The sequence below is a fragment of the Lissotriton vulgaris genome, chromosome 11, assembly GCF_964263255.1.
Source record: "Lissotriton vulgaris chromosome 11, aLisVul1.2, whole genome shotgun sequence".
Lineage (NCBI taxonomy): Eukaryota > Metazoa > Chordata > Amphibia > Caudata > Salamandridae > Lissotriton > Lissotriton vulgaris.
In genome coordinates, this window is record NC_141699.1 from 816,498,037 (window position 1) to 816,509,783 (window position 11,747).

Here is an 11,747-nt window from a genome sequence, read left to right on the forward strand (position 1 = left end):
ATTGACACTCTCCTCCATACTCTAGTTGATGGTATCTTGTATTCGGATTGCACATATTTCGGACATCAGTAACTGGCATAGTGATTTTGCTCCAATTGATTAGCATAGTTTAATGTACGTAAATCCATTTTTTATTCATTGTTTGCTTGTCCACACAGTCACTTGACTTTCTTTGTTCAGAGCCCTGCTGTTCCACTATTATTGGATAAAGTACCATAAATATAGATGGCCTTTTGTGACCACTACCCAATTATGATGAAGGGTTTCTAAATATTTGGTACTTCTGAAACGCGCATCGGTACACACACCCTTCTTTTTCATTTTTTGTATTTCTTGTACTCATTGTGTTACCTTTTTGTGTTATGTATACGTTTATTGTAGTTGTGTATTTTATTGTAGTGTTTTCTTCACCTGATTTGTATGCCTGTTATTTTGGATATATGTACAGCCATCGAGATGCATGGGTCGGTGTCGAGGAGATTGTGATGAGGAGCTGCAATGAGAAGACTGGTGTGGAGCTGCATCATGCAGCGGAGGGGTTGATGACTGTCGATGAGGAGCTGCGATGCAAGGTCCTATGTTGTTGTCAAGGAAGCCAGCGGGGCTTGTGGGGACTCCGCTGCAATATGTTCACATAGGCTAGGAGATACATCTCACTGGGCCAGTGTCAGACAGCATTGGCATTGAGGAAGGACCAGTGCTTATGAGGTCTTGTGTTGAGATGCGTCGGCGTAGACGACACACTGCATCGCCCTGGTATGGAGTCTATGGCATTCTGTAATGCTCTGCATCGAGATGCGTGGTTATGCGTCAACGTTGAAGAAACCTCTAATGTCTCTCTGGTTTTGAACAGGTGACCAGCCAACCAACCCAATGAAATTTACTGGATGTTCTGGCTCCAAACATGTAGGATGAATTCAGGAGGGTAGCTCACAGGACAAGAGGAGTCCTGATGCAGCAACAGCGGGCCCTGAGCAGAAAAGCAGCCCTTGGTCATCAAGCAGGTCAGCAGAGCAGACTTTACAGCTGGGCAGTCCTTCCTTGCAGACTATACAGGACCAGAAGTGATCTGAAGAGTTGGATCTGGGGTCCATTATTTATACCTGATGCCCACTTTGAAGTGGGAGAAGCTTTTAGAGTCCTCCCCCTACAGAGGTGTCTAGTGTTTGCTGTATAACTGCAATGGCCCCAGCTTGTCTAGGGGACCAAAAGACTAGTGTGAAACCCTTTGTGAGTTTGCTAAGGCACAGTCTTTTTTATGTACAATTGTCATAGGTGACAGGTCCTTCCCCTCATCAAGTCAGAGAAGGCCCATCCTGCAAACACCTATTCCCTCTTAGTCTCACTGTCTGGAAGTAATACACAAAGGACAACTGCCAGCTATACCTAGTGATGTGACCCAAGAGACAGGCTGCAGGCACAGGAACGTAGAGCAAGAAAATGTTAGCTTTCTAAACATAATAAGGTAACTCAATGAAATCCCATGGGAGAAGTAGGCCTTAAAGAAGTGAAAAACAAATGTATGAGTTTTTACTACGAGGACATGTAAAACTTAAGAGTAAATGTTCAACTTTTTTCATATACTGCAACTTGCCCTATGGCATGTTTAAGGCCTACCCTAAAGGTGACATATATAATACAAAGGAAGGTTTAGGCAAAAAAGTTTATTTTGTGAGGTCGAAAGGGCAGTTTAAAACTTCCACACAGGCTACATTGGCAAGCCTGGAAAATGCTTAAAAGGCTGGATATATGGGTGGCACAATAAGTACTGCAGACTCTCTAGTAGCATTTAATTTACAGGCTTGGGTACATGCAGTACCACTTTAGTAAAGTCTTACAAGTAAATTTCATTACAAGACCGGAGGCTACATTATGCATATTACTTTTAATGCAGAACCAAGCAGCCGCCTACATCATAAAGTAAACTTCCAAAATAGAACGTTATAAACCAGACAAAGGACAAGCTCACTAAGCAATCCTCCTCTTTTAAATGCAGCTCCAAGCAGATAAGTTTATCCTTTGCTACTCTCTCCAGTTTCTTTGTTAATCTTTATAAAAAAAATTTCAATAGATTTAATTTATATCTGATAAATGTTTATTGTACATTTCTATCTCTGTGATTAGCATTGCTATTGTTAATACTCAATTTATTGTCATTTCTTTCTCAATTCATATCACTTTTGCTGGATGATTGACTGCTTTTTCCAATGTTTAGCGATGTTGACCGATTGTCATTACTTAAATTACCAACTGTTTTTTCATTTGCCTATTTCTTCTCATTCTGATATTTTCAAATGTTTGGGCGATTTTTAATGCCATTTCCCCGATTAAATGCCCTCTTGTTCGTGACTTCCCCCCACCTCCCCTCTCGTTTTTTCGCTCTTCCGACCTCCAATTTATGGAGGCCGGCGCCCTCCCTAACCCTCCCTCCTGGCGCCTTGTTTACTTTCAATTTGGTGTCGCGCTGGGCTCAGCACTCGAGCTTCCCCGCTCCCAAGGCTTCCTCGCTCCACACCCACGTGGATCTACAGCCGCTTCTTCCACCTCTGCCCTCATCACGCTAGAGGAACGACCCTTAGCAACATCCACACAGCGTTGTGTGGTTGCTTGGGTCCTTTCCTCTCTTTACCGGCTTTTTCTTTACACAGCTGATCGCGCTCGTGAAATCGAGCACTTTGTACCGCGATCAGCTGTTTCTCAATGCATGACAGTTGCTCTTCTCTAACCAGCTGTTTTTTGCCCCCTGGTGCCCTTATTTAGCGCTTTTTGGCTATTTCTTTTAGCTCAGTTTATTCTCTTCTTGATCCTGTTTGTTTTTTCTTTATCAAAAAAAAGGGAAGTTTTAGAATTAGACCTTATTTTACCTTAATATCACCTATAAGTAATTTGGATAAATATAATTATAAAAAAAGAAGAGGAAGCGACAAGAGAAGCTTTTAGAAATACTTTATATATTATGATATTTATTTGCCTTCTTTAAAAAAAAAAAAAGTCTGATATGGACTCCGATGAAGGCATTACCCACCTAAACAACATTGAAGATGAGTCAATTAGAAGTATGATTCATAGGGAAATGAGATCATGCATGTTTTCAACACTTTCTAGGGTTATGGCGTCAAAGAGGCCTCCTTCCTCCAGGGAGGATAACGCCGTATTAATTGATGATAACCCTACTAACGGTGACAAAGTGATTGAAATAATGGGTAAAAAATCCAGAAAGAGATATAATATTGATTATACCCCTAGGAGCACTACAACAGGTCATAGTACCTCAAGCTTGGTGAGAGAGCCTCACTCCTCAGATGCTTTGGGTGTCCTTAGCGGCACAGCATTTAAAGGTGTCCCTTGTGGCACAATGTTTAAAGGTGTCCCTCGTGGCACAAATTATCCTAGTGCTCAAGATAACGATCTCGAATTCTTTCATGATGATTTTGATCATGATCATGATGATAATAATTCCGAATTCCCTGATGAGTACATCCTCGACCTGGACGAAGACAACCAGGAATTTGACTCACAACTATTTGATGATAATGCTCCTTCCTCTTCCAGAGATAATATTTTAGATCCTCTAGGTCAAGAGATGTTTTCCCCTCTTAACATTAGACATCCTCGCAGCTCAGAATGGGTCCCTCAGGATCATGTTAGTAAATTTATTACAAAGTGGCTTAGAAATTCTCTAGAAAGAGACACCCAAAACCTCCTAAGAGCTGAATGCTCGAGACCATCTATTGAAGGCAAAGTATGCAATACCCCAAACCTGGATCCCAAACTTATTAAATATCTTTTTAAACTCGGAAGAGATCCCAGGAGAGGGATGGAGAGGTCCGTTAAAATTTGTCAGGACCGCTTCCTTGATGTCTTGGGCCCCTTGGCCAAGATCATTGATGCTGCAGAGGATAGCTATATTACTGGTTCCCCGCTTGACACCGATACTATCCGTGGCTGGAGCCAAAGGGCTTTAGTTTTACTGGGCAATGCTAATGCTGGGCTCAACTCAGAGAGAAGAAGAGTGGTGCTATCTAAAATTAGCCCTAAATTGAGCAATATGGCAGATAAAGAACCCTCCCTCAATCCGAAGGGTTTGCTCTTTGGTGAAGATCTGAGAAAAACATTGGGCAAATACGTTTCAACTTTCACCGCTCTGGATAAAGCCCACCAAAATATGAAACGTGTTTTCAACTCAAACAACCTTTTTGGCAGGGCCGGAAGAAGGGGCCAATCTTCCGCCCGCTTTAATCGCAGGCCCTACCCCAGATCCAGAGGCTTCGGTGGAAGAGGCTTTCAACCCTCCAATCAAGCTCAATTCTTCCCTTCAAGAGGAAGAGGTTTCCGGTCCAGAGGCTTCAGGGCAGGAGGAGCCACTAATGACACCAACCCTCAAAGTGAGTACTACAATTCCTTATTCTGTTCCCCTTTCTTCCCCAAAAGTAGGAGGCAGGTTAAAGTTTTTTGCCCAAAATTGGAAACTCATTACTCAAGATCCTTGGGTTCTGAATACCGTAAATGGGTTTACCATAGACTTTATAGAGACTCCTGTACAAACTTCACGTCCCAGAGAAATTCCTCTTACCTTGGCTCAAGAGCAGATAATAGAGGAGGAGATCTCCTCCATGCTTCTGAAAGGTGCAATTTTAGAAGTCCCTATGCATTTTCTGAGATTTATAAGTACACTCTTCCTTGTGGAGAAAAAGGACAAGGGTTGGAGACCTGTTATAAATTTGAGAGAACTCAACAAATACCTTGTCTACAGACACTTCAAGATGGAAGGCATCCATCCTCTCAGGGATTTGTTACTAGAAGGAGATTGGCTGGTCAAGTTAGACCTAAAGGACGCTTACTTTACTATTCCTATGGCCAAAGAACATCAGCCCTTCCTACAGTTCATTTGGAAGAACCGTCTATTCCAATTCCAAGCTCTTCCTTTCGGTCTATCATCAGCCCCTTGGTGTTTCACCAAGATAATGAGATCAGTTGTTTCTTCCCTAAGAGAGAAAGGTATTTGTATGATCATTTACTTGGACTACATCCTTATCATGTCGCAAGATTATTCCCAGATTCTCCAGGATCTCAATACTGCGGTAAACCTCTTAGAGAATCTAGGTTTTATTGTAAACAAGGAAAAGTCAATACTTTCTCCTTCAAAGTCCATGGAGTTTCTGGGCTTCACAATAGACGCCGGCCGTTCTGGAGTCCGATGCGAGTCTTCATGGCCGGGGTGCCTGTCTCCTAGATCAGAGCACTGGAGGAGTTTGGTCTCAGGAGGAATCTTTACAACACATACATTACCTGGAACTCACTGCGGGTCTTTACGTGTTGATGAGTTTCAAACACTCCCTTCAGAGCAGGTCTGTTATTCTAAAAATGGACAACATGTCAGCAGTAGCTTATATAAACCGTCTAGGAGGTACCAAATCTGTGGACCTCTCGAATCTGGCCATAAAACTATGGATGTTCAGTCTCGAACACAAGATTTCTCTGAAGGCGGAATATCTTCCTGGGAAATCCAACCTTTGTGCGGATTGGAACTCAAGATTCCTCTTAGATCACTCCGACTGGAAGCTCAACACCTCTGTTTTCATTTCCCTCAACAAATGTTGGGGTCCCTTCCAAGTAGATTTGTTCGGGAGCAGATTGACTTTTCAGCTGAAGGATTATTACAGCTGGATGCCCGATCCGGGTGCTCTAGCAGTGAATGCATTTCTTCAGTCTTGGGAAGGGATCAATGCATATGCCTTTCCCCCCTTCGCAATGATTCAGAGAGTCCTTCAGAAAGTGAGGCACCAACACGACTCAATTGTCCTGATTACTCCCTTTTGGCCATCCTAAGCGTGGTTCCCTACTGCTCTAGAACTGACCTACGATCTTCCCTTCCTATTCCCACCCCTGATAGATCTTCTTACAGACGTAGACGGTCACATTCACCCTCTTGTTCAAACAGGGAATTTGAGCCTTCTTGCTAGGAGAGTGTCAGGAGATCCAACAATCTCGCAGGACTTTCGTCTACAGCTTCATCTCTCCTTGGAGAATCATGGGCCCCCGGTACACACTACCGATACAACAACATTTGGAAAGGGACCTGGATCCCTTTGGTGCTTGGAAAGGGACCTGGATCCCGTGGAGGCCCCTGTTGTTAGCATAGTTAATTTTCTTGGTGAACAATTTGATAGAGGTCTGAGTTACAGATCTATCAACTGTTATAGATCTGCTATCTCTGCTGGTCATTCCTTAATCAATGGTAAGACGGTAGGTAAAAATTTTATTATTTGTAGGATGCTCAAAAGTATTAGACTTAGAAGACCTCCTAGACCTAGATATCAATCTCTTTGGGATGTGAAATTAATTCTTGATCTCTTCTGTAGTTGGCCAGACAATGCTGTTTTGAGCAGGAAATTCCTTTCTATCAAACTAGCTACTCTTCTTTGCTTAATTTCTTGTCGTAGGGTCTCCGATGTTAAGGCTTTAGATATTTCATATAGATCTTATGATATGTTTGGGGTTAAATTTGAACTGCATAGAAGAACCAAGACTATGTATGATTCAATTTTTTATCCTCGGTTTGATACTTGCAGTAAGCTTTGTGTTATTAACTGTATGAAAGAATACAATCTGAGAATGAACTCTCTCCGTCCTTCTGGTGTAAGTCAATTACTTATTTCCTTTGTTAAACCTCACAAAGGTGTTTCTTCTGTCTCTATTGCAAGATGGGTTAAATCTGTCATGGAACTTGCTGGTGTTGATCTGAGTATCTTCAAACCACACTCTATCAGAGGCGCGATGGCCAGTAAGTCTTTCTGGTCAGGTGGTAAGTTGGATGATATCCTCAAGGATGCTGATTGTTCTAACTCCAGGACTTTTGCTCATCATTATTGTAAACCTGTTTCTCATATGTCTGATGTTGTCTTACATGGCTACCAACATGCATAATGTAGCCTCCGGTCTAGTAATGAAATTGCGATTCTGCTATTAACATGACCAGAGAATCTGGATTTCATGAAAGACACAGAGGTTATCATTATCCCCCCCACCCTTTCCCTGGGTGGTTAATTCTTCTACTGTTACTATTTTTATTCTTCAATATGTATATCTGATTCTGAATGTTTAAATTTCGCTTTAAACTTGTTTTTATCTCTTTCAAGTATACTATTTTATTTTTTATTTATGAAAATATTAACATCTCTTTTACCTTTTCAGATAACCTTTCATGACTTTGTGGTCTTGTTTCTGGACGTTCTGTTCATCTTTCTTCCTTCCTCAAGTTTAAAGCCTTGATTGAAGCCAAGTTTGAAGCCATGGTTCCTTTCCTTGGAGTTTATTGGACATTTCCTTACCTTACTTCTCACCACATTTAAAAGAGGAGGATTGCCTAGTGATCTTGTCCTTTGTCTGGTTTATAACGTTCTATTTTGGAAGTTTACGTTATGATGTAGGCGGCTGCTTGGTTTTGCATTAAAAGTAATATGCATAATGATAACCTCCTTGTCTTTAATGAAATCCAGATTCTCTGGTCATGTTAATAGGAGAATCGCAATTAAATGTGTATATTGAGTGAGAGATAATTCTACAATATTTAAAGGAGAGAGCACAAGTACTTTAGCACTGGTTAGGAGTGGTAGAGTGTGTAGAGTCTTAAGGCCAACAAAAACATATTTAGAAAAAACAGGAGGAGAGAAGGCAAAAAAGATTGTGGATGACTCTGCGGAGAGGGTCAAGTTCAACACCTGTAATCTAGTTTATTATAGCTCTGTCATGTATGTAGTGTATTAATGATGTTTTGAGAGCTATGTCTTACATTTGTGGGGATGTAGATTCCATTGTGGGGTCCTCATAAACTATAACTTTGTCCTGCTATTAAGTAGCTGTGTGACTTCTGAACGGGCACATGGATTAAGAAAATAACACCTACATTTCCTTCAAATCTAATGTCTCCTAGTAATTTCTCACTCATAATGATCTAAGCTACTGATTTATATTGCAACTAAATAGCTGCCATCTTGGAAACGCCATTTAGTCAAGGATCAGCTCGGTTGGTCAGACTAATGACGAATTGGGGGACCAAATCCAAACAAATTAATCCTCATTTACTTTTAATAACCACCAAGCCAATAAAAGAAGTCCCTTGTGATGAGACATAAATAAAATACCCAACGGTGATACCATATCAGCATTTGGACACAAATAGCAATACAACACTGGCAATGGATCACCTAGTTAGTTGGTCAGAGGACTGAGTCAGAGTGAACATGCCTCACAGGAATCTCTGCCCCGTCTTGGTCTGATAGGGGTGTATTAAGTTCCAGAACAGGTAGATTAACAACCGAAGACTTTTTAAATTTTATTTGTAATCACAGAGAACTTAAAAATGTAACTTAAACTCAACTTTAAAAAAAAAGAGAATAGCAGTAGTGGCCATGTTATCCAACTGTAATTACCGAAATATGATTTGCAGTATTTTGTTTGCCTGTGGTCTCTATTACAGTGGTACAGTGGTCAAACAAGTCAAAATGTGAAAAGTAAAGCTGTCAGCATTTCAGCAGAATCCACAGTAATATTCTCAATGTTCCTTTCGTCTCTCGTTCTATAAAGATGAAAAAGTCAGAGTGACTTTAAATAGCAGGTAGTGGTCCACACCCCACTCAGAAAAGGTGGCATTGGAAAATTGCTCTCTGAATGAGAACTCAAATGGATTTTCTGCTGTGCCCTTTAGCCTAAGCACAATGGTGGACTGGCTTAACTCAATGTAATATTGTTACCTCCCTGCTGTAACCTCAACATCAAGGGGAGGTGACATCAGCAGACTACGTGTTGCCCCAAACATATTTTCAATGATTTTGTACATTGATTTAGTAGTCTCTGGACTACTACATTTGAAGAATTACATTCACTTTCAATACATTTTAATTTTCTCTCCTGTAATCTCTATAAATGTTTGACAATTAATCCTTTAGATAATCGTATTGTCCCTACTATGCCTTGTAAATGTACCTTTATACCCTTTTGCAGCTCGGATAAATAATGCACCATAATGCATTTGTAATTTCTTTTTTTTGCTCCTACTGTATCTTGGAAATATATTTATTGTCATTCTAAATGTTGTTGGAATATGTTATGGTAATATATGTATTGCTCACATACGGGCATCTTGGCACTGGCGAGAGTACCTACTGCTTAAAAAGAGGCGAGAACTAGCAGACAGAGTTTAAAAGGAGTGTCTTTAAGATCTTACGTAATGCCAGGTTGCTGTGAATCAAAAGGAGATATAGGGTGGGAATGTCCCCGACGTTGGCTGGCAGAAAGAAAAAAAAAGATTGACCACCTGAACAGCCAGGTCGTACCCCAGGGACCCCAAGATGGTGGCTCTGGGAACATCTGAGGGATTGAGTAGTAATATGCTGAACAAACATCTGTTGGAGAAATTTGTGTTTGGAATGGAGGAAGGCATGATGAGCTAAGTAAATAGCTTTAAACTTTATGCAACTAGGGATGGGAAGCCAGTGCATGTAAGTACGTTAAGAGGAGAGATGAGAATGAGGGGGGACCTGAAAAATAACACTAACTTCCGTATTCTGAATTTGGGATAGGCTAGCAACTGAAGTTAAAGGAATACCCAAAATGAGGTGCCGTGGTCCAAACGTACTAGCACGATAGCTTGGACCACAACTTGTCGAGCTCATCGAGGCAAGATTGAAGCTATAGAGCAAAGACATGATGGAAACAACAAGACTAGACTGCACTGACCTGGAATGACATAGAAAGAGAATGATCAAAGTAGAAACTCAAAATCCTACCTGACAAACGACACAAGACGAGGGTCAGGGCCAAGTCTGGAGGAGACCAATTGGTGAAAATAATTGTGGAATCGAGGCCAACAATGAAAATATCAGTTTTGACAGTACTGATTTTGATTGAATTGAGTTGCGTCCGCAGGAATACGTCTAAAAGGCGAAAAGACCAGATTCGCATGAGAGACAATCACTGTGGGATCAAGGAAGCAAAACCAAAGGATCGAATGAGATTTTCCAATGGAGAAACATGCTCATTAAACAATGTCAGGCTGTAGTATGATCCACGAGTAACACTGCAACTGAGTGCCTTAAATTGAGGCTCTAAAAGGGGAAAATGAACAGCGAAGACCAAACACTTTCAATCACATCTCCTCAGTTAAAAACTATAGAAATGATCCCTGAAAGTATAGTCTTTTTTTATTCTGTTTAAAAAAAAATACTTTTAATTGTATATAATGTTGTTTTTAGCAAGGAGGGACATTCTGTGTGTTACTGTGAAATTGATTGATTGGTTTATGTCTTATGCCAGCTGTCACATTATTGTACCGTACTGTTTTGAAACTGCAATTGCATGTACTTTTATGGATGTTTTTATTCGGAATAAAGATCTTTTGACTTTTGACTTGACTTGACTTGAAAATGAACAGCTTGTGAGTGTCCAAATAGGTATGTGTCAATCCAGGCATGAGGCTGTTCAGCAATACCAATCATAGAGAGAAGTGAGCAGAAGATTCCCGTGTGCCATAGTGTCAAAGGTGACCACAAAGTCAATGATTATCAGGTCTCCAGTGCCTCCCTGATTCACCGTTATACAAGATACCATGTTATAGAATGAGCTGCATTATGTTTGGGCTAACTGGCTATTGTCTCTTTCTAGCACCCCGTTTCTATTTTCTCCTCTCTTCCCCTGCCCTGCTGTTTGACATCTCCTGGTACCCTACTTTTGCCAAAGTCCCCAAAGTGCAGACTGTAGCTTTTAACGATGCCGGGGAAAAGACAATCAATATACTGTTCCTCTGACCACACTGCTTACAGTGACCGTTTCTTCATTCTTCTATGCGGAACTTTGGCAAGGACCCCAACACCAGTCTGGGTGTCCTGGCATTGCCCACAACATGGCTTCTCAACTTCCTGTGCTTCTTCACCTTAAACATCTAGACCGATGCATTGCACATTCTCTATATTACCACTGATAATCACACAATTGTCTTCTAGTGACGTGGAACCCATTCTTTCTCGATCCCAGAAGACTTCTTCAACGTGTAAGTACCATCATTTATGAGTGGTACAATCTCCCCTGAGCACTCACCTCCAAAACATTGGTTTGATCATTTTTTCCTCAATACTGCCTCTCTACAAACGTATTTTCAGCCATTAAACACTTCTATTTACATCTGCCAAGCATTTGCAAAATAATAGATGGTTTTCCTACTGTGGGTTTTTCTGCCACAAGTGTAGAGAAATCCACAGAAGTAACTTCCATGCAAGGGGAGAAGTGGAGGTCGCAAAGCATTGCCTTATTGGTTTTTGAATCCACAAACATATAAATTTGTTGCCAATCCCAAACTTTGATCCTTCCATACCCTGGAAATGGTTAGAGATTTACTCCAGCCTTTTAAGATGGGAACGAGAATGGATTACCCTCAGCTCTTGTGGGATTGTAGAGGAAGGCCTATATTTTCTATTCGGGCATAACAGCTTTCCAGGTGTAGTAATGAGAAAATATATTAAGCATGGGCGAATTTTGCGAATCTGGCGTTCGCGAATTTTGCGAATTTGCGAACTCGTAATCTGCAAAATCCGTGAATTCTCGCGAATTTGCGGATTTTTTTTTTTTTTGTGATCGCAAGGATTGCAACGGTCACGATTATGTTGTTTCTACGTCTGGTTCATCATCACAGGTTCCCAGCACCCTCTGTTTCACCCCTGCCACCCTCTGTTTCACCCATGCCACCCTCTGGT

At 41.1% G+C, this 11,747-nt stretch overlaps 1 pseudogene; it reads right to left on the reverse strand.

The window, feature by feature from the left end:
• Nucleotides 1-10,125: 10,125 nt before the first annotated feature.
• Nucleotides 10,126-10,199, reverse strand: LOC147683530 (small nucleolar RNA U3; annotated as a pseudogene).
• Nucleotides 10,200-11,747: the final 1,548 nt, after the last annotated feature.